The 24,022-nt window shown below is 42.5% G+C and overlaps 1 protein-coding gene across 6 annotated transcripts in view; it reads left to right on the top strand.

The window, feature by feature from the left end:
* Nucleotides 1-24,022, top strand: part of NIPBL (NIPBL cohesin loading factor) — a 242,831-nt gene that overhangs the window by 4,359 nt on the left and 214,450 nt on the right. The window contains exon 2 of one of the 6 annotated variants that reach the window (XM_077462849.1): nucleotides 14,049-14,136. The exons of the other annotated variants lie outside the window; for them this stretch is intronic. The gene's annotated coding sequence lies outside the window, so the exon portion shown is untranslated. The remainder of the gene's footprint in view (nucleotides 1-14,048; nucleotides 14,137-24,022) is intronic. 6 annotated transcript variants of the gene reach the window in all.

Genomic DNA, 24,022 nt, shown 5'->3' with positions numbered 1-24,022 from the left:
TGGCCATACACCATACAATGTTCTTATTCAATTCTCTTTAGATTTACCTTCAACTGTGTATTGCAAGGGCCTGCCCGATTGCATACAAATTGAAAGTGTTTAGGTTTGACCTCCTATTATATGGTTTTCATAAATCTAAAGGAAAGTTGTACAAGAAAATTGCATAATGTTACGGGCAGCCTTAGCCTCTAATGGCCTAAACTCCGGGATTATATAACTCTGTGTCATCTGTAGTGAGTTGGTCATTTCAAAGTGAACACAGCCCCATTCTGTATTTATGTTTTGTGTACAATTCGCAACCTCATATTTCTAATTCTGATTTAGAGCCAAGAGCAGACCCAACACAACCCTCAGTTCTTGTCCTAGGAGCTTACACTTTAATGGCCTGTATTGTAACTCGGTGAAGTTTATTTACTAAAGCTGAAGAGGGCAAAATGAATCACAATTCTGCAGAGAAACCAATTGGCTTCTAACCTCAGCTTGTTTAAGCTTTAGCAATAAAACCTGGAAACTGATTGGTTTCTATGCAGAGCTGCACCTGATTTTGCATGCTCCAGTTTTAGTAAACCAACCCCAGTGTATGTATAGACTTTCCACTCCACATAGTTTTCCCAGCATAATAATGATATATAACTCAGAGTAGGCTACACATTCCTCCTTCCTCGAAACCAGAGCTTACAGTCTGATAGCCTGCACCTATGGATTATAACTTGGTGTTTCCGCAGTGTCCCCATAGTGAACAGTCACAGTGTGTACAATAGTGTTCTACAGCTTCCCATTACAGGTTTTCCAGTGCAGTTCCAATACATAGAATAGACCACACATAACTTTGTTCTTGTCCCCAGAGCTTACACTCTAATGGCTTGTACTCGGGGAATATATCTTGGATTTCCCTAGTGTCTGTGAATTGGAGATTTTATAGTGAAATATTGCTGTTTGTTCTGTGTTTACTGTGTGTACAGTTTAATGCTACTCATAGGTTTTCAAATGTAATACTGACACGTAACCCAGAGAAGATGCACACAGCTCAGTCCTTGTCCCCAGAGCATACACTCTGATAGCCTGTATTATAACCCAGTAAGTGGATAATTCATAGTAAACACTGCTCTTGTAATCTTTATTATCTATGCATACACCTTACTAGTTATCATGGCTTTCCCAATGAAGTTTAGACATATAGCCTAGAGTAGACCCTAAGCTTACACTCTAATGGCCTGAACTAAGGGATTAAAACTCAGTGTTTATGTCCCCTGGATCAGTAAGTTATATTTTTCATAGTAAACACTGATTTTATTCTGTGTTTACTGTGACTGCACTTTAATTGTGTTTATAGGTTTTCATTATAGCTTTCCCAATGTAATTGTGGCATACAACCAGGAATAGACCACACACAGCTCTCAGCCCTGACCCTGAGGAGCTAGCACTATATTATGAGGTATAGCTGTGTGTTTGTGTCCCCAGTGTCAGTGAGTTGGATATTTCATAGTGAAAACAGCTCTATTATTCCATGTGTACACTTCTTATCATAGCTTTCCCAGAGTAATTCTGATGTATAACCCAGAACAGACCCCACACATCCCTCAGATCTGACCCCAGGGAGCTAGCACTTTAGTGCCTCCAACCCCCAGAAATGTGATGTATAGCTGTGTTTTTGTCCCCAGTGTCAGCGAGTTGGATCTTCTACCATTAACACTTTATTTTTGTTTTTTTATTATGTTCTCGCAATTTGCATTGTTCCTTTTTAACAATATTTTGCTTAGCCTGTGTGTAACGTGTAATTTTACCTCATTACCCAGAGGAGACTGCACACAGCTCTGCTACTGACCCCGATGTAGCGAACAATCTAGTGCCGTGGCACTGAGCACATGGAGGTGTAGCTCATTGTTTGTGTTCCCAGTGTCAGCTTGTTAATGAGTTGGATGTTCCATGGAAACCATTCTCAAACTTTTTAACATGGAAGAGCCCTTGACATAGATTCTAGGTCTCAGGGAATCTATGGTAAAAAGTTGTTATACCTATAGCGGCTAGTACATTAGTGTGTTCAATAACTTGTGAAAAGTTTAAGTAAAAACATTAAAAGAATGTGGTGTACCTAGAGCAGTGATGGCGAACCTTGGCACCCCAGATGTTTTGGAACTACATTTCCCATGATGCTCAACTACACTGCAGAGTGCATGAGCATCATGGGAAATGTAGTTCCAAAACACCTGGGGTGCCAGGGTTCGCCGTCACTGACCTAGAGCATTTGATACCAAGGACAGATGAGGTATTTATAATTGCCTACTGTAAATGATACATTTATTATCCCTAATAGTGTTAAAGTAATAGAAAAGCAATACAAGCATTGAAATTTATGGTCATTAGTGTAGAACATGACCCCCCCCCCCCCCCCAGCATTGGTGGCCATTGTAGGTGGAAGATCAATTCAGCAATGGTGAAGGAACCTTGGTTGAGCAAGCCTGTTCTATACAGAACACTTCCTGTGAGTTCTGCTGAACTTGCATGATTTCATTCTCGCATGTCAGTCCCGCTTTCGGCCGTGATTTCATCTGTGCAGATTTCTGTCAAAAGGTAGTACAGAATTGGTGCAGCGCCACAAATGCAGTGTTGCACTGATTAGGACAGTACCATTGCCGGCATTTGCCGCCAATTTGACATTTCAAATCATATCAGATCATACTAATGTGAACCAGGGCTTAAGCTTGGTTCATAGTGCCACATTGTGATATTTTTTTTTTTACGTGTTTTTCAGTGTGATTGTGTATTGCATGCGCGATGCGTTCTAAACACTTGCTCCATGCGTACCAAAGGATTTGCGGCAATGCAGACCACTGAAACTGTCAGATAATTCCCTCCCCGAATCCACATAGGGGAGGTAATCTCCCAAAGCCACGGTTACCCGCTCTCTCTCCGCTCCGTCTAAAGTTTAACGTGACTTCCGTGACATTATCTGACTGTTTCACTGAACTGCATTGCCGCAAATCCTTTGTAACGCATGGCGTAAGTGTTTGGAACGCATCACGCAAGCGCAGTGCAAAATTTCTGCCCATGTCACTTCCTGAGCATTCTACGATGGGGAGCAAAATATGACACTATAGGGGAGATGGAGAAAGGTCGCATCTCGTTATGGCAACTGCCTTAAATTGCATATTTTCCTGTCTGGAAATAACGCGGTTTTTGCTCGCAGTACTGCCCTCTAACTCCTGGGAAATGATGGCACAGGCGAGTGAGGAAGTGACGAGGAGCTCCGCGGACCAGGAAGTGTCAGATTAGGAGTCACCACATAGCAACAGGGCATTCTGGTTCTTAATACTATTCAAGGTCTGTGAATATGCTAAAGAAAAAAATCCAAGGTGGAACTCCGCTTTAATTGAACAAGCTGGAGTTCGAAGCGGATTGACTGCCATGCACCACTGCAACAGATTCTGAGTGCTCCAGTTTTAGTAACTCTCCCCCATAGTGTTCTCCCTTCTCGCGTGACTGTGCGTCACAACACAAGTCGAGCTAGGGTGAGCCAACACTAACACACTTTTCTTTTAGAGCGGTAGTAAACCACCTTAAAAAAAAAAAAGTCACGGGCAGTTTAAATCATACTGTGCTAGTATAGTTTAGAAAATATTTACAGTACAGGCTTACCTATAGGTAAAAATCATACAAGGAAGTTTACTCCTATTTTAAGGCTTTATTGAAGGAAATAACAGTGCAACAATATATACACTGTACACATTTTGAAACATTCTTACAATATAACAAAAGAAAGCCAAGTCCCTTGTGTGAGGTCACTTGGTATTTGATAAGTAGTGGACACTGAATTTTCAATACATGTTATCTTCTAGACCAGTGGTCATCTACCCTGTCCTCAGGGCCCACTAACGGACCAGGTTTGCAAGATAACTGAAATACATCACAGGGGATATCATTTGCTGCTCCGTGATTGCAGTATTCTAGTCTGCATCTCCCCAAGGTAATACATAAAACCTGGCCTGTTAGTGGGCCCTGAGGGACAGGGTTGATGACCACTGTTCTAGACTATATTTTATTACAAGGTGTTGTCAGGTGTTGCATAGATTGTATTAAGTGCAACTATGTGCATAGTGGGTAGGTTATGGATGGATGCGGCAGAAGGTAGTTAAAAGGTTTCTAATTGGTGAACTTGGTTGCTAAAAAGAGAGTAGTATAATATAGCCAGTTTTTTTATTTATTTTTTTTACATTTTTTTTTTGATCTTCTCTTGGAGTGCACTTACTTGTCATCTCCTGTGTCCAGGACCCGGAAGGATCTTCGCCATATTATTGGGATCTACCGGATGCCTGATCGGCAGCTGGCTCAACCTGTCATTGCACCACTATGAGCAAGTCGCTACCGCCTCCTTCCTAGGCAGCACTCAGGTGAGTGCTAGATGGGCAGTCACTGCTCTCTGCTCAGCGGCCTGAGAACTGAGCGATCAGCAGTCATTAGATCGCTCACTAGATGGCTCACTTGTGGGGCTTAGAGCCAGCAGGGGACAGCTGCAGGATCACACCAATGCATTGAGGTGAATATGTAAATTTATTTTTTCAATTTCCAACTTCTCCTTTAGGCTCGGTTCACACCTAAACCGGTCGCGGATCGCACAGCAATGCTGTCCCTCCTTGTTCGCCGTCTCGGGGACGAATCAAGGCAGAATCTTTGCCTGAATTCAGCCCTGAAACAAAGGCAAAGACACAGCGTTTCTGTGCAGTGCGCTTCGCAGCCGCCCCGGAGACATGTGAACCAGATCCATAGAGAGCCAGTCATATTCTCCTGCTATGGGAATTGGGTATGGTAAACCTGCATCCAGTTTGCATAGGTGTTCACCTAGCCTTAATAAATAGGGATGGAAGTGATAGTAAATACTATCTAATATAATACTAATATATATTGTATTTACTGTAGACTTTTTTTGTATTTTTTTTAATTTTTTTTCAAGCTAGCATGCCGCAGCTACCGATTGCAGGTTTTCAGAGTCAAGTATAGCATCCCTTTTATTGGCCCATTGACATAGCATAAATGTAACAAATATTTTCTTGTGTGATTCCCCATGAGGAGTCCTACTGATATGCAGCCAATGTAAGTGGCCTCTTGTGGAAGAGGATCTCAGCTTCAGGTTATGTAGAGTTCCCAGCAATGGTTGTGTTCACTGGAGGGAAAGATGATACGCCGCGTCTTTCTCATGTCAACACACCTCTGTGAGTCACTATTGTCCCAGGACATGGTGGGGGTGCAGACTGCATATGCTCACATGCACAGGGCTGATTTATGAAAACTGCAACAAAAAATGCTGATGCAAAAGTAGAATTTATCAGCTCTAACAGTAAGATGGAATCTTTGTTTTTTAGGTTTTACAATGACAGATTAACTCTGGTTAAAGGTGGTTGCCTTCCAGCTTTGTATGTATCTTCTGACTGGTTTCCCAGCTGCAACCACCTGCTATGGCCCCTGCAAAGACAGATATTACTTTTTTGTTTATTACCGGTATTTATATAATGCAAACATTTTACGCAGTGCTTTTCATACTATACATTTTACATCAGTCCTGCTTTCAATAAGCTTACAGTCTAAGGGCCGGTTCACACTGCAGGTGAGGCGAGGCGACTCCGACTTGCCTCGTCGCGACCTGCAGCGGCCTCAGCGGCGACTTGCAAATGACTTCTGTATAGAAGTCAATGCAAGTCGCCCCGAGGTCGCCCAAAAGTAGTACAGGAACCTTTTTTCTGAGTCGGAGCGACTCGAGTCGCTCCTCTCAGAACGGTTCCATTGTACAGAACGGGGGCGACTTGCGAGAGCGAGGCGAGTCGTGTCGCCTCGCATCGCCCGCTGTGTGAACCGGCTCTAAGGGTCCGTTCCCGCTATGAGCAGTTACCTGTGTGCAAAAACACAGGTAACTGCAATGACACCTAGAAAACAATAGTTCACACCAGAATGCAATGTTTCTCTGTAATCCAGAGCAGTGCGATATTAAAGAGGAACTAAATCCTGATGGGTTTTACTTCCTCTTTTGTTCCCTGAAAAGTAAAAGCATAATGGGCTAGTATGCATCGCATACTAGCCCATTATGTGGAAATTACCTGCAAACGAAACCCACGCTGTCACCGCTGGTGGCCGTATCCATCTTCGCCCCTCTTCCTTCTGGGGCTGTCTGGAGCCATGTGACGGCACTCGCTCGGGAAGAAACGTTTAGGAGATTCTTACAGTACCTATAGGTAAGCCTTATTCTAGGCTTACCTATAGGTTCAAGTTCTAAAAAGGGGTTTACAACCACTTAAAGCAACTTTTTTGCATTATATCAAACAATGTAATACTGACATACAATCACATTCATAGGTTGGACTTGTTTTTTTTCAGCCTCACCTACTATGTAACTATATCCCAATGGAATGCACATAAACGTGTAAAAGTGCATAATCACAACGCACCTTTACGAAAAAATTAAAAATTAAATCTATGCATAAAAATGCATGGATGCACACAACAATGCGCTTAAACGCAATTGACTAGGTGCGTTTTTATGTGCATTGTAGTGTGAATGGGCCCTAAGGATCCTAGCTCACATGCATACACATACTATAGGCTCTTTTCGCACAGGTTGGACTCTGTAATGTGCATCTGCCTGCTCAGCAGGGGATCTCTCCACTAATTCAGGCGGCTGACAGGTCTGTGTCCACTTCACTATGCAGAGCGCACACGGACACAGCCCCGCTGTTCTTAATGGGGCGGTCGGATGGAAACGGTCTGTTTGTCATTTTTTCAGGCGAACCTGATTGAGCGCTCCATTCAGCCCTATGGAGAGGCAGCATATACGCTGACACCCGCTGCTATTAAATTCGCTCCTGTCCATGAAATCCAGACGACTAGAGACCCTATTTTCGGATCGGATAAAAACAATCCGGCGGTCCGTTTTCACCCGATCTCCCCATAGAGGAGAGCGGGGCTCTGACAGGTCCGTGTCTGCACAGTGAGCGGAGACGGATCTGTCAGCTCAGCATGGATCAGCAGATCGATCCCCCGCTGAGCAAAGCAGTCTGTTGGGCAGAACACCCATGTGAAAGAGCCCTAAGGCTGGCCCATGCATTATACAATTTTCTTTTTTAATTTCCTTTAGATTTACCGTCAACTGTGTAGTGCGAGGGCCTGCAGGAGCCAATTAACCTACCAGCATGTCTTTGGAGTGTTGGAGGAAACTAGAGTACCCAGAGGAATCTCGCACAGGGAGAACATGCAAACTCTGTGAAGATTGTGCCTTGGTTGAGATTCCAAAGGAGGACCTTTTTTGTATCAAATTAAAAAAGGATACGGAAGTTCTGTTCTCCCTTTCTGCAAGGAAAGGAGGCATTAAAGTATAACTAAATGCAAATGTTTTTTTTAAAGTTTTGAATAGAGTGGAGAGGGATTAAAACACCTGTCAGTTCTTATTGCTTTATGTACCCCCGTTAGGGAGATTCACCCTATTTGTCATGTTTAGCATTATCCTTGAAATTGAAAGTAAAAGAGAATCCCAAGTTTTGGGTTGTCCCCAGCTAAGTGAAAGAGGGGAAATCTTCCCACAGGGACACTAGTTCTGGTGAACTGGGGGCCCACGTGGAATTCCCTTATTTTGCAGGGATTTCCCCTCAATTCCTGTTTGGCTATGGGACAGGAAATGAAGCGAAATCTCCCCCAATGGCAAAAAAACCTTCACGAGAGTTATAACCCTCCCTCTTACTTTATCCAAAATGAAGAAAAAAAGTGTTTCCTATAGTTCTACTTTAAGCCTTGGTGGGCAGAGCTTTGTGTTTCAGTGAATCTATTTACTTGCCTGGTCTGGAGATATGAGGAACTAATAGGTTATAACATTTCACAAATCTGTCAGTAAGCAAAATATTGCCATTGGGTGATGGTTTTTATGGGGAGCAGCTCTACATTTGCATTAGCCTATTTTTTCCCATTTTATTATGAACTGTGTGCACTTATCCAGCAGATAAGTGAATCTACCTATGCCTTGACAGATGGACTTCAATACCCAGTGCCACCAACTGACTAGACGCATATTTGTGTTTCACACGGGCGCCTCCGTTTGACGGACTCCGTTTGCTCAGTGGGAGGATCGCTCCGCTGATCGGCGCTGAGAAGGTGGGTGACATGTCCCGAGTCACGCTCTCCTCTATGAGGAAATTGGATGAAAATGGACCGCCTGTCCGTTTTCATCCGATCCCATCCGCCAGACAGATGGGGAAAAAAAGGACCGCTTATCTGTCTGGATTTGGCCAACAGGATCAGATTGGATGGCATCGGATGTCAGGACATGTCACTGCTAACATCTGCCACTCCATAGGGGAGAATGGAGGGTCTGTCAGGTCCACCGGAAAAACTGACAGACAGACCTGATCAGGACGGCCCGTGTGGAAGGGGCCTAAGCCAAGCAGCCTATCGTCACATTTCTGGTAAATGCAGCCTGTAATCTCAGGTTAGTCCTGCCACGTGTATATGAGCATAGGGGAAAACGCCTGTGTGCACCTTGTGGTTAATGTTCGGTGCAGCATTGATCTGTACCGTGTGTCTATTGTAGTAGTAATTTCTAAAAGTTGAATCTAAGTATTTATGAATGTTTTATTGAATTCGTTATAAGATGTCCAGATTCGTTTATCTCCTTATTTACTATGTTCTTGAGCCTTGAATGAAAATTGGAGCAAAAAATAAATTAGCAAATATGGAGCTGCTAATCATTGCTTGCAAAAATCAGTCAATGGTCTGAAGATGAAAGGGATTTCTTTGGTATGGATTTGCTCTGCAATTTATGCTTTGTTTTTCTCTGCATGACATCTCTTGACAGCAGATTTATGAAAACTGGTGCAGAAGTTTTGCACATAGGAGCCAATTGGACTGCTGTGTGAAATTGGAATGCATCTCTGGCTGCTCTGACAGTTGATTGACATTTGCTCCAGTATGGAAAAGCGCAAGGTGCAGAGTTCTGCAAACTGGAGCAAAGAAAAGAGAAACTGATAACCACAGTCATTGGTAGTGTGAGAAAATTGATTGAGGTTTTCAGTTGGCTGCAGGTATTTCTCCCCATGCTGGAGAGTCTTAAAACTACACACAGAAGATTTACAAATGATTGATTCTTGTCCTTTAATCCAAATGGATTGCTCGTTTGTCACTAGTAATGCTCATGTTTACCGTTGTGATAAGAATAAGGATTTATATTTGTAGTTGCTGAAAGGTAATCATGGTGCTTTTTGATCAGCCTTCCATTTTTGCTGCTTTCTGAAATTGCCCAGAGCCACACAGAACAATTTATTCAGATTATTTCTACTGAAAACTTTTTTTTTTTTAAAGGTTTATTTCAAATCTAACTTTTTTTTTCTTATTTTATTTTTTTTTCTTATGAGGATAGTCGCGGTAGAGTGGAATGTGTTTCTCTGCAGCTGTAGTAGAACTACAAGTTCCAGCATATTCTACAATTGCTAGTGGAGCACACAATACAGTTGTATTATTGGTTGGATTGGATATGCTTCTTTCATTTGTAATACCACATCTTAAAAAAATCCATGCAGCTTTTAACCATTTCTATCCTCCTGAGTATGGCTATTTTGCCTGTGGCTTTAACATATGCTACATCTCTTGGTATCAACAGAACCTACGTGATTACATAATAAAAATGTGTTTAAGCCCTGGTTCACATTGCAGCGATTTGACATGTCAAATCACATGGCAAATCGGCAGTTACTCTTGGCAATGGCACGTCTGAATCGGTGCGACGCTGTATCGATTCCCAAAAGCAGTTTCTGTACTACATTTGGCAACTTCGGGGTGCGATTTCAATAGACATCTCTGAAATCGCCCCATAAGTCGGGACTGACCTGTGGGAATTAAATTGTGTGGGTTCAGCTGTCAGTGTGAACCTAGGCTAAGAAACTGAAGTAATAGCAGGGCTTTTCATCTCGTTCTGAAAATTCTAGTTGCCTGACTGTCATAAATAACCTTTAGCTTCAGAACTTTGGGTCACTGATATGGACTAAGTATGCAGCAACTAAAATGAGAACATTTGATCTGCATACTTGCTCAAAATCAGTGCTTTGGAAATTATTGAAGCCACTAGATTAGCCTGACATCCAGGCAGCTTGCATTTATTGCAGGAAAGTAACGGCTCCCGGTGTGTTTTACTCAACCCACACTTTTTGTGCACCCTTATTAGGCAGAATCTGTATGGAGGTGCATCATTATGCTTTAGGCCTCGTGCCACAGTATGTCAAAAAATGTCACTTTTAAAAATGTTTGACCTTTTTTTTTTTCCCCCTTAAAGTGGGAGTCCGCCGGGAGTTCCGCCGTTTTTTTATTTTATTTTTAAAAGCCAGCAGCTACAAATACTTTTAAAATAGTGACACTTACCCGCCCAGCGCGCCCGCGATGTCGGCACCCGAAGCCGATCTCTTGATCGTCTCTCGGGTGCTGCCGCCACCATCTTGGGTATGGGAATCAGGAAGTGGAGTCTTTTGGCTTCATTTCCCGGTTCCCTACTGCGCATGCGCGAGTCGCGCTGTGCAATAAGGATGGTCCCCGCTGTATCTGGGATCCGTGTGTTTCCCAGCAGGCAGCGGGGGACTTTCTGCGTAGGGGCGTAGATTCTGCGGAAAGGGGCGTACCTTCTGCAGACTCTACGCCGGAAGTGGGTGCAGATACCTGTACTGTACAGGTACCTGCACCCCCCTCCCCCCTGAAAGGTGCCAATTGTGGCGCCGGAGGGGGGGAGGATTCCAATGAGCGGAAGGTCCACTTTAGGGTGGACCTCCGCTTTAAATTTTCCTCGGTTAGCCTATGTATTCTTGCACACATCTGTGTTTACAGGAGTTTAAAGACGGAAAAATAAAGCCCAGAGCCAGCGCGTTAAGGATTCCAAATGCACCTAAACGTGTGTAAGCACATCTAAACTTGCTTAAAGCGGAGTTCCACCCGTTTTTTAGTTTATTAAAAGTCAGTAGCTATATAAAGTGTATCTGCTGACTTAATAACCAGACACTCACCTGTCCCAATGTCCAGCGATGCCTCGCTCCTCTTCCCCCTCCTCTCTCATAGCAACTGTGGGCACCCGGCCTTGACAGCTTAAGGCTTCGCGGACAGGCACGCACTGCGCATGCGCTTCCCGTCTCTCAAGTCACGGCACGCTCTGTATGCTATTCCCACTTTAACATAATGCTGTGACCAAGACTTCCGCTCTGTGCGGCATAGCTGAGAAGCCACTTGAGACTTGCCAGTGTGGGATGTCGCACGAGCAGTAAACCAGGGCATCCCATAGACTTGTAAGCATACGATCGCGCATGCGCGAGACTTTGGCAAGGGAACACAAGGAAGGGTGGAAATGACGTTCGCAGGGTACTCGCTAAACAATACCTAAGATGGCCTTGTCAAATCCCGGAAGTAGCAGTAATTAAAAAAAAAAAAAAAAAGGTACCAAATATTTTGACATCCTTTAACTGGGCAATGACTGTAAATACTGTACCATGTTACATAGCATGAAAAAAGCAGTTTACAATGCAGAGTTTACTTCCTCTTTAAGACTGATTGGTGAACTTCTAATTTCAGTTGCCTTTTCTGGATACATTTTGATGGTAGTTTTTACCTTTTTATTTTGCGCTGTATTGACAACCTACTGTAGTTCATTTCACCAGAAAACTAGCTTTATTTTACTGCCGTATTGTATAAATGTAACAGCTTGACATTTACTGCATATAAAGGTGAGACATCTGGAGATTATAGAAAAGACCCAATTGGTGGGGCTTTATATATGGAACTGAAAGTCCACTAGTTTCCAGTCTAAATATAGTAGTTCATTTAATTTGTAATTCAAATTACTCCCATTATGGTCTATAAGAGGTGTGAGTAGGTCATATTTGTGTTGTTTACCTTTTTTATGTAGAGGTTTATTTGCAGTATATTTGTGTTTACTACGTTAAATTGCTTTTGCAAATGCATTAGGAATATGAGGAATGTGGTCTTCCCTGTAACATATAGTTTGCCATGATAATTTGACACTTTAGTTTGAAGTTCTGTGTTAATAAATGACACACAGGGCGGAATTCAAGACTGTTGTAAATGGTATAAAACAAAGTTATGAAAGAGCTTTTAACATGCATGACCAAGCTGTGCACCGTGCTCATTATTATGTAGTCTGTGTCCTGCATAGCCAGTGTTCTAAATATAATACAATCACTTTATGTAGAGACAGCAACTTGCCCTCTTGTCTTCAGTTGTGACTGTACTGTCTCCTTTTATCTTGTTTGAACTCTGTGCAAACTGTTGGTGCGATAAATCCTATACATAAAAAATTTATAATTTTGCTCTGTGCAGTTGCGTACATAAAACAATGGGATCATTTTTGGTTGGCTAGGAGTTGCTACATAATCTTCTTTGGCAGTTACACCTTTTTTTTTTTTTTTTTTTTTTGTTCCTTGGATGTCTTTTTTTTTTTTTTTTTTTTTTCCTTGGATGTCTTTTTTTTTTTTTTTTTTCTCTCTCCTGCCCCTTGTTTTATGGACACAGCCGTGGACAATGCAGATTAATCCGCATCTGTGGATGAAAGCTGACAGTAAAGCCACGGAGCAGGTCTCATTGTGTGCGCTGCTTGTTAGAAGTGCTGATAAATCACGGCTAGCATGGAGGGGACAGGAATTGTTTGCCATCGGCAGCCTCTCTCGGTCAGTGGTTCGGAAGCAATCTCCACCCACACAGTTTTGTTTTCTTGCGAGTGTTCTCCTTGTGCTGTGCAGAGGGAATACTCGCTGCCGTTGTAAACTGTACACACGTTGTTGGACAGTTTACCTCTTTTCCCTGGGTTTGAAATGATCACAGCCTGACCCCCTTCTCCGCCCCTGTAACCCGGCCTCTCTGTCTGGGTCTCCTCCTCTCTTCCCACTAATCTGCTTGTCTTTTGTGCTGCCTGCTCCAGCTGGGCTTGCTGAGGCCTGGGGCCTAAATATGCATTTAACTGCGACCAGAAAAAAAGCAGCAGCTGCAGCTCGACCTCCTTAACTCATCCACTGCTGACAGAAGGAGAGAACAGCAGCACAACCTGTATTTATGCCAGTAACCAAGGGGTTACAGCGCTATTCACACCCATGTCCTTAGATCTGCCTCTCCCTTCCCTGCCTCCCACCCTCTTGTGCATTCCCAGATCAGGACCTGGCTGGGCTCCAAGTTGACGAAAACAGAATAAAAAAAAAAAAAAGGAAGCCCTGGGAAAGAAGCAAGCCCTCCCCCTTTACACAGCCTCCTCCTGTGGAAACTCGCTGCTGTTTTCATCATCAGGCAGCGACAAGGGGCTATGATGTGTCGTGCGTTGAGAGAAGGTGGTTTTTCTGTGCCCCTTGTTGTTTACAATCACGTGATCTTCGCGTATGTGACTACAATCTCGCCGTCTCCTTGACGTCTTTTGTGCCTACTGTAAGGATGCAGCTTGTGTGCGCTGCTAGCTGTCCCTGTACATTTGTACGTCTGATCCAACTTTTATCTGCCTTGCCTGATATTTTCTGCAGCAGTGAAAGTGTACGTACTGATACCACGTTTTTATAGTGTTGACAGAGGTTTGTACACAAGCATGACATGAGGGTCTGTTTTAGAAAATGATTAGTTGATGATGATACCATGAAACCGTTTATTGTGGTTTCCTATTCCTTCTCAACGTGCTCCCCCCCCCCCCCTGGAACCCTTTTGAAAGTGAAACTTGTGCTGGTTGTTTCACAGATATTTTATTTTAACTTGTGTTTATTGTAAACTTTTTTTTTTTTTTGTCTAATAGGTGATTTTTAGCATTTTGGAAATCAGCAATTGTAAAGGAAAATGTGTAGTTTTATTTAGTACTAACAATAATAAACACAATACACCACTAGAAATAGGGCTGCTATTCATATTGGAATTTGAATAGTTAGGAAAATATGTGAAGCGTGTTCTGGTGTTATCCGCCTAATACAGTTAATTCGTATGGTTTGCGTGTTGACCAAAAAACTCAGTCTTTTAGGCTGGCTTACATTCTACAATTTTCTTGTACGTTTTTCCTTCAGATTTACTAGAACCGTATAAGATGAGGTCATGGCTGAAGACTTTCAGTTTATATGCAATCGGGCTGCTCCTTGCACTACACAGTTGAAGGTAAATCTAAAGAAAATTGTATATTGTATGGCCAGCTTTAGAGTGCCGTTAGAGTGGGTACAATTCATCAGCTTTTAGGGCAGATAAGTGCTTCGCAAGCTTGCTAGGTTGCCTCTGTCATCCTAGTAGGTCTATGTAAAGCAGCAGTAGGCAACCTCGGCCCTCCAGCTGTTTTGAAACTAGAAGTCCCATGAGACATTGTAAGACCCTGACATTCACAGGCATGACTCCTTAAGGCAGAGACATGATGGGTTTTGTAGTTTCACCACAGCTAGTGCCAAAGTCGCCTACAACTTATGTAAAGAGTGGTGAGGGGCAGAGTGTGTCTGGCAGTTAATGCTATTTATCTAGTGATTGGGAAAGGTCTTCCAATAATAGCTAGTGGTGGCTCATGGAGGTCTCAGATGAGATCATGGCCACATTGGGTAACTATTTGTCTTTTATTCCTTTTATGTTGCTGGCCATAGATGGGTCGATTATGGGTTGTTTTTTTTTTTTTTTTGGGCAAGAGGGCTGAGCAGAAAAAAAAAAGTTTACTCTACTAACCACCCCCAGCGGGACTCTTCACAGTCAGAATGATGACTAGCGGCTGCAACCGCTGGCCAACAGATGTTTTCCAACATTGCGTTCAGTCGACTTCTTTTGAACAGAGATGGCCACAAATAGATTTAAATTAGGTCTGGTCCTGCTGGACCGGCTAAACTTTCATCCATCTAAGGCCAGCTTTAGACATCTGGTGAAAAGGATTTCCCTTCATAGTTTAAATTGTTACTAAACCCAGAACCTGCATTCACTATATCTGGTCTCCCATAATACACAACATGGAAATGCAGTTATTTTAGTGAATATAAACTGCTAAATACCTTTTCTCATCAGCAGTATATAGCAGCCTTGTGACTTTCATCAGTTACTGGTTGTAGGAGGAGTTTTCATATTGCACTGAGCTGTAGGGTTTCTGTCCCTCTGTCTGGACAATGCTGATTAGTCTTGTGCTGATCACACGCACTCTCCCACGGAAAAAAACAAAAACCTGTGTAGAAATACACACCAAACTGAGCACATGCAGCCTGACTCCAAAGGCTCTGTACTATGCAGACTTGTCCAGGGGGACAGTGCAGGGAGAGGAGGATCAGAGAAGACAGGATCAAGCAGCCTTTTTATACGATGCAGAGGATTAACCCCTTGGGTTCCACAGTGAGTATAACAAGCATGCTTTACTGCATATGCAGACTGATTTTACTGTTGTGGGTATAGTAACACTTTAAGGGTCCATCTGTCAAAACGTGAGTTTAGCTTGTTAACCCTCAAAACGCCAGCCCTGAATTCCAGTTTTTCTCGATCTGTTGTGGCTGTTCTATTGAAAACAATTGTGCAAAAAATGTACCCAAAACAGGTAGCAACAGGCTCTTGAGGTCTCTCCATTTTATAAGCTGTCTTGGGATTGTTCTCTTACTTCTCCTATCTGCATATCCCTCTAGATCAATGGTGTTCAACTGTGGCCCTCCAGCTTTTGCAGAACTACAAAGTCCATCATGCCTCTGCATTTTGGGTGTCATGCTTGTAACTATCAGCCTTGCAATACCTCATGTGACTTGTAGTTCTCGTGCTCTATCTAGAGTGTATACTAGCATGAATTCAAGGCACAGAGTCTGGTTGTTCTCTGATCCTTCTGCTATTGACATGAGTCACTGATAGAACTCTAAGCCAACTTCAGTCCTCAAGGTGCCCCAACAGGTCATGCTTTCAGGATTTCCTTTAGGTGAAACCGCTGTGGTAATTACTAAGGCAGTGAAACTGATCAAATCACCTGTGCAAAATAATTAAAAACATGACCTGTTGGAGCGCCTTGAGGAGTGGAGTTGAGAAACGCTGCTCTAAGCTGTCACCTCTGCCTCCCATGAGACAACCCAATAAAATACAACCCCGCCCCTCTCCTTCCCAGCACACAGCAGATGGCTCATAGACGTAGCTCTGTGTAAGGATGAGCTCCGGCATGTTTGCACACTCCACGTGCAGAGCCTGCCAGGAAGTTGGCTCAGCGAAGCGCTGACTTCCTGGCAGGCTCTGCATGTGGAGTGTGCGAACACGCCGGAGCTCATCCTTGGCTCTGTGTTTTTTCTCTATCAGCTTGTTAGAGGGGGACGTTTCCCTTCCCTAGAATCAGATTTCATTGAGCTCTGTATTCTAGCTCTGCAGTGTGTGTGTGTGTGTGTGTGTGTGTGTGTGTGTGTGTGTTTGTGTAATCCGTTTCCCGGTCACCTACTTTTTGCTGCTGAGAGATGCTGTGTGTTTTGGAAGACTGTAGAAGAGAGAGGGCTGCAGATAAATGGGTTCAACATATGTAGGAGGCGAGTCACTTAAATGGGTATATGTAGGAGTTTACAACCACTTAAAAAGCAGTTTTAAAGGCAAAAAAATCTGGCGTGTGCGGACATGCTTCTAAACCAGGCTATGTGCATCCATAGACAGGTTATTTGAAAAATCTTTCAGATTGTAAGTTCTGCCTGTCTGCTGGCCATTTCTTTCAACAGCTTCCTTGGTTCCCTGCATGCTTTTATTGCTGCTCATTCCTTTGGTTTACTTTTGATTTCTAAGGACTACATATCCCATGGTTCATTACTTCCATGACTTCGGGTCCTCTCAGCGCCTCTAGTTCAGAAGGCAGGCTCTGTGCAATGTGATACAGCAGTGCCTACTCACAGGGCGTAGTGACTACAAGTCTCATACTTAAAGTGATTGTAAAGTAAAATTTTCTTTTAAAGAACAAACATAATATACTTACCTGTTCTCTGCAAAATTGCACAGAGTTGCCCTGGTCCTCCTCTTATGGAGTCCCTTGCCAGAGCTCCAGGCTGCTACTCTTCTCAGTGTTCCACCATAGGAAGCTGCTTCCTATGGTGGCATACCTGTACAAGGCTTAATCCCCAACCATGCTGCCTGTGTGTGTGCCTGGGGGGGGGGGGGGGGGGAGATGCAGGTACTGGAACATTTTTTTTCCCTTAGTACAGGGCATGCATTAAGGTAAGACATTTTTAGGCTTTAGAACCACTTTAAGTAAATTGTGGGATTCTTAAATTAGTAATCTTCATACTTCAAGATTGGAGTAGGTTAAAATTAAAATAAAGTGTGGAAATTAATATAGGATTTTAAAGTGGAACTTTATATAAAAATGGACAAACAGGCAGGATTTTTAATGCAGACAAATATGCTTTGTCTATTGTGCATTAAAGTGATTGTAAAGGCTAGTCCTTGGGTGTTTAAAAAACAGAAAACATGTTATACTTACCGTATTACCGTATTTATCGGCATATAACGCGCACCCCAAGTTTAGGAGGGAATTTTAAGGAAAAAAACTTTACACTTAAATGCCCATCAATGCAGCCTTATCAGTGTCCATCTGCAGCCTTGTCAGTGTCTTTGCTATTAAAAATGGCGTAGTCGAGATACAGAGCCGGATGTCCTGCCTTCTGTGTCCGAAAGCCGCAGAGAATGGCCGAAGGCTGCCCACAATCTGCGTGGGATTGGCGCATAACACGCACCAACGATTCCCCCCTGATTTTAAGGGGAAAAAGGTGCGTGTTATACGCCGATAAATACGGTACCTGTTTTGTGCAATGGTTTTGCTCAGAGCAGCCCTGATTCTCCTGTTCTCGGGTCCTCTGCTGGTGCGCTTGGTTCTTACCCCCGCTGAGTGCCACTTTCTATGGGGGGCACTCATGCATACTCGCTCCCGAGCCCTGCTCTTTGTTCCCCACTCAATCTTCACTGGCTGTGATTGCTGTATCTGAGCCAATGAGGAGGGAGAGAGGCAAAAAATCCTGGATCGGGCTCGGGTATGTATTTAGGAGAGGGAAGTGGCCGTGGGGAAGCTGCGTGCAGTAAGGTAAAAAACCTTCTGCCGTTACAACCACTTTCAAGTTAGAAATAAAATGGACAATGCCGAAGCTGCCTGAACTCCCACACATGCAGGCGAGTAGCATGGAATCAGCCCAGCCAATGAAAGTGGTCGGCGTTCAATACCCGGAAGCTGGCCACCCGGGGTGGTCCAGGACGTGGCATTGTTGGACTGAAAGTGAACATAGATCTACTTTAAATTCTAACCATAGATACAATTTAACTATGATATGCACATTAATATATCCATATTGGACCTGATAGGTTTATGAAGGTGGAATCTTTGTTGCGGTTTCCAGCGCATCTTCAATAGATACATTTTGATGCATTCTAGGAATGGAATCTAAGTTGCCTTTTCACTATTCATGAGCGGGTGATGATACAGTTTGATCAACGTATTTTGGTTATTTTTTACTTATTCTGTTTCATACCATCCTGATCTGTTGCAGTGTGTTGTATGTATGCGTTGCATTAAAGTGATTGTAAAGACAGAAGCTTTTTATTTTTTTTATCTTAGTACATTAAGATAAAAACATTCAGTGTGCAGAAGCTCCCCAATACTTACCTGAGCCCCATCTCGGTTCAGCGTTGTCCACGAGTGCCCTGGCCATCTGGGACTTTCCCTCCTGATTGGCTGAGTCTCAGCAGCGGCACCATTGGCTCCCAGTGCTGTCAGTCTAAGTCAGTTAGCCAATCGGGGCGGGGCCAATTCACGTCTCCGGGTCTGAATGAGCAGTGGTTTGGCTTGGGTGCACCCCATAGCAAGTTTGCTGTGGAGGCACTCGAAAGGAGGGAGGGGCCAGGAGCTCCAGCCAGGGACCCCAGACGAGGAGGATCTGGGCTGCTCTAAGCTAAATTGCTGAACAGAGCTGGAAAGTATAACATGTTTGTTATTTTTAAAGAAATTAAGAAACGCGACTTTACAATCACTTTAAGGTAGCCCATCCATTTGAATAGATTGCCTAACCCACTGCAATGGATCATCAGCAGCTCACTGCAAAACGGATGCATTGAAGTGCTGTTCAGAATAAATGTCCCCTTATTCCACAAACGTGCATTTCTGCAGCACACTGATGTGAATAGGCCCAATGGTTGTGGATTTGTTTTCAATGAGTATATGGCAAAATAGAGCATTCAAAAACATATGACTTTTACTATTTTGTTTTGTAAGAGGTCTACCGATTACAAACTTTTCTGGAACGGTTTACTTGGCAGACTAATAAAGGGCTATTAATAGAAGTTTGTAATTTAAGTTTACTTTGGAACATTGTTTAAAAAAAAAAGTAAATGGATAGTTGGGCTAAAAATTTCTGAAATGGGTTATATAAATACCTTTATGCATGTGTCATAGCGTTTTTTTATTTATTTGCACCATTTTGAGTTCTAGGACAAGATGATTTGGAGTTATATTTGCCTTTTTATTTTTTTTATTTTTTATGTGAGGTTTTCTCTTGCATTTTTCTTCTTGATGCATTGTTTTCCTTAATCCCTAATTCTGCTTAAGACAGGTCTTTACACGTCTTACTTGCCTTTTAGGTATGTGCTTAAGCTAATTTTTTGTGTTTAGTCAAAATATTGTTTCTGTTCTCCAACTTGGGTTTAGAAGCATTGCTTCTTTATTATACCTTTTTCTTTTCATCTTTATATCCTTTGGTATATTGTAATTGCAGAGCATTAAAAAAAAACCCCCAGCTTGCTGCATCTTTGGATTGGCCTATTGGCATTCAAGATACATTTTCACTGCTTGCCATAGTCTTAATGTGAGTGGTTTCGCTGGAAGAATTAACTAGAAGCACTCCCAAGCTTTAAAAAGTCTTTAAATTGTGCATAGTTTTTTCCAGCATGCTGTAGAAACAAGAAAAGCTGTTCACTATGTGTGCTGGATTTGAAGATAATTTGTCCTGGAATTCAGTAACCATAGTGACTGGTAATCAGACATCTTATCACTTGTCTGGTGATGGATCGGACAGGCTATAGCTAACCCTCAAGCTCCACCACCCCCTTAAAGCGCAATTATACCCGTAACAACGTGATAAAAAAAAAATAGTTTTTTAAGCAAGGAATATACATTCCACATTAATAATTATGCTTGGTGTTGGGGTGTGCTGTGATTTGCCTCCAGCATTGCTCTTGTTTCTTCTTGTTGGATGCCGCCATTTTTCTGAAGCCCAGAGCCAGAGTAGCAGTAAATCTTTTGGCTGTCAGCTGATTGGTCTCTACATTTTCCGCACGTTGCCTAAATATAGAGAGAACCTGAGTATGTGCAGAGCAGGGTAAGTCATTGCTGGACTTCATAATTTTTTTATTTTTTTTAGAACCGACGGTTGGCTCTCTTGTAAAAGCAACCCAGCAACTAACTAGCTGGTGGATTGCTTTTACAAGCAGCCCCTATCGACGAGCCGGTTCTTCTGCTAAATATAATCACTTTAAAGCGACGATGTTAAAATAACTAAAAAGGAAAATGAATGCACCCCACCCGATGCACACAAGCATTGGTCCCGCACACAAACGGCGATCATCCCACACGTGAGGTGTCACAGCAAATGTCAGATCGAGGGCAGTAATTCTAGCACTAAATCTCATGTAAATCCAAAGTGGTAACCTGTAAAGGCTTTTAAATCATCGCCTATGGCTAGTAAAATGTGTGTCATTTTTAAAATGTGAGATGTTTGGTTTCTATTTACTTGATCTTTTACACTTTATCAAATAATTAGGTATAGTTTTTGTACATAAAAATTAAATATATATATATTTTTTTATTCATTAAAGTGTATTTTATTTAACAAAAAAAATAGCCTTTGAAAAACTGCTTTGCAAATACCACGTGACACAAAAATTGCAGCACCCACATATTTATTCTCTAGGACCTCTGCTTTAAAATGTATGTTTGGGGGTTCCAAGTAATTTTCTAGCAAAAAATACTGATTGTTGCAGTAGTTAAAGTGTGTGTTTTTTTTTTTTTAATGATTGCATGGACTTCATTAATCATAATAGCACGTTTGAGTTATGATAGTCGCTGCAATTATTTTAATTATAATTTGAGTTTTTTTTTTTTTTTTTTTTTTAAATATCACTGCATATAACATTGTGGATTGTATAAATTCATTTCAGATCTTCCCCTCAGATCTATAGTGACTGCCCTTTCAGTGCGCTTGTAGTGCAAAATGGATTTGCCTTTAGTAAATCAACCCCACAGTGTTAATGCAGGGATCCCTCCTGCCAGGTCATTCTTCTCCTGGCATGCAGTGTGATCCAGAATCCAAACACATTTAACAGTGCCTTAATGTGAATGATAAAAGGTTATCTGCAGAAATGCCCTCCCCCCTCTTCCTGTGCACAATGAAGTGCAGAGCTTAGGAACCCCTCTGCAGCTGACAGTGTACTGTAAGCCCTTGTACACACGGTCGGAAATTCAGACGGAAAACGTGTTGTCGGATAATACGACCGTGTGGGCGCTCCATCTGACTTTTTCCGTCGGAATGTCCGACCAACAAAGTTTGAGAGCTGGATATAAAATTTTCCGACAACATGATCCGATCAGACTTTGTCCGACCGTTTTTAGAGAATTCCGATCGGACAAAGTGCCACGCACGCTCAGATCAAATTACAAGACCAAAGCTATTGGCTACTAGCCGCAACGTAGTCCCGTCGCAGCGAACGAACTTCATCACGTTCCGAGCGATCGGATTTTCCGACAACTTTGTCCGACCGTGTGTATGCAACACCAGTTTCGGACAAAATCCTTTGGAAAAAATACGGATTTTGTGGTCGGGATTTCCGACCGTGTGTACAAGGGCTAAGAAGTTGTGTTGCGGTGTGTGTGTGTGTCTCTGAATTCAGTGTTTCTCAGTGAGAACGGACTTGCTGGTTTACTTATTAGCAGGGTGGATTTGATTTACATCAACTCAATTTAATTCATCGTTTTTAAAGAGTAGCTGTCATCTCTGTCCCTCAGCAACTCCTCCTCCTGACGTGCTGTTGACTCACCAACAGTCCCACTCACTTTAATGGGACGGCTGGTGATGTGGCAGTGACACAAGGTGAGGGACGTGGCAGCAGCAGGTGAGTGGATGCCCGCTAACAGGCACTGCCATGATGGATCTGAAATGACAGGTGCTCTTTAAATGTAAGGACTCCTTTTTTGCTGGTAGTTAGAATATTTAATATTTGCAAACAAAAAAGGAAGGTTTTCTATGTAGAATAATAAGCTGTCGGGTTTGTAAAACAGTGATATCAGAACCGATTCAATCATACAGTATGTAGTGTACATATGGTAGATTTGCAAAACAAGTAAAGGAATATTCCTGAACTTTGTTTTACTGTAGCTCATGGTTACTGGGCAATTGTGTGAAAGCATCAATACAGTGCATGTTATCTCAGCTTGCAGAGCTTGGATTCATTGAATGAGTTTAGTAAGTTTACCAAAAATGTAAAAATGCAGAATGTACAACCTCATGCTATATAACTAAGCTCCATTTCATGTTGAATAAATTAAATTATTAATGTATCTTAATAGAAAACTATCTTTTACATAGATTTTTACTCCAAAAGCATTTTGTTAAAATAAATTTGATTAAAAAATCTAAATTGATTTTAAATAAAAAAAAAATCAGTAGTTTTTATTTTTTAATCGATTTTTATTCATCCTGGTTATTAGGTAATATGTGCTGTATTATCTGTTCATACAGGAACAGCAGGAAGTATGGAAGGAGAGATCAGGCTAGTACCACACCACTGGTGTGACATTCAGCCAGCGGGGGCAACCTTTACATTTTCCCAAAAGAGTGGTGCCAACTGATCACGGCTCCCTATTTTATCATCCATGTTGCTAAGAACAGACCACTGAGGCAGAAATGGTCTAAAACACCTGTATTTGTCTCTAGCTGTGGGTCCGTTCAGTGAGGCAGCCATTACTGTGGAGACCATAACTTTATAAAAGTCTCTAGAAATAACGGGTTCCTGGAACGATAACATCACCACTGCCAGTGGTATAGCACACACCATTGGTGAGCATGGACTGATTGGCCTCTCGTCATTCCGCCTCTTAAAGCCCATTCACCCGATATGAAAACCGTATGGAAAAAAAATTGTACAACTAGCTGTCAAATCGGATCCTTAGTACGTACGGTGCTCTCGACAGCCGATTTCGCTTTGTCATCAGACAAAAGCTGGATCTGCAGACTATAACATCTTTTTGTCGGTTGTGAACTCCACATATGATTTTCGTTTCTACGCATGCTCAGAAATAAAAGAGAGAAAACAAAACCATTCAACACATTACCTCACTTTTGACATTGTATACTGTCATACGACAATGTTTGTATTGTGAGTAACCTCTTCACTTTTGCTGTGAGACTAGCATGCCACAAAAAAGCGGATGTTTGGTCATCTGAAAGTCTAAGCGTGTGTACGAGGCTTTACTTTAAACTTTGGACTGCTGTGGATATGGTGGCAGAGAGCATATTGAAGGCAGAATTATCCTACCATCAATGCCCTGGGTGTCTGACCCACATCCGGGATCTGATGTTTCTGTGCTGTAGCCACTGGGCGGTCACAGGTGTTAAATATTCACAGGAAAATGCTTTCAAAATGGCACATTTAAAAAGCTTTGGCAAGCATTTAAATTGTGCCATAAATTACGGCAAGCCCCCCTACTGTGCAGGGTGATCTGAATTGCAAACACACATAACACTTGCACACACAGCATCTGTTGTTCTGTTTTGTACTATTCACATGTAGGCAAAGCTGTGTATTTTAACTTGGGTATGCTTGATGTCTGCAAAATGTAATCTCTGTTGCTGTGGGCACAATAATGTGCAGGTTTCACCTGACTCTTCCCACCTGCCAGTAAAAAGGAGATTCAATACAGCAAAACAAATACTCTTGGACAAGAATGTGTTAACCACGCAGTCCAAAGTTCAGAGTGGACAATAACTTTCAGCCTTGTTGCCCTCCAGGATAGGGATATCCTAACAGTCAAGCAAGAAAACGG

The sequence above is a fragment of the Lithobates pipiens genome, unplaced genomic scaffold (genome assembly GCF_037356315.1).
Source record: "Lithobates pipiens isolate NorthernLeopardFrog02 unplaced genomic scaffold, aLitPip1_a1.2 Scaffold_3, whole genome shotgun sequence".
NCBI lineage: Eukaryota > Metazoa > Chordata > Amphibia > Anura > Ranidae > Lithobates > Lithobates pipiens.
This window is presented reverse-complemented; position numbering and strand designations above follow the sequence as displayed.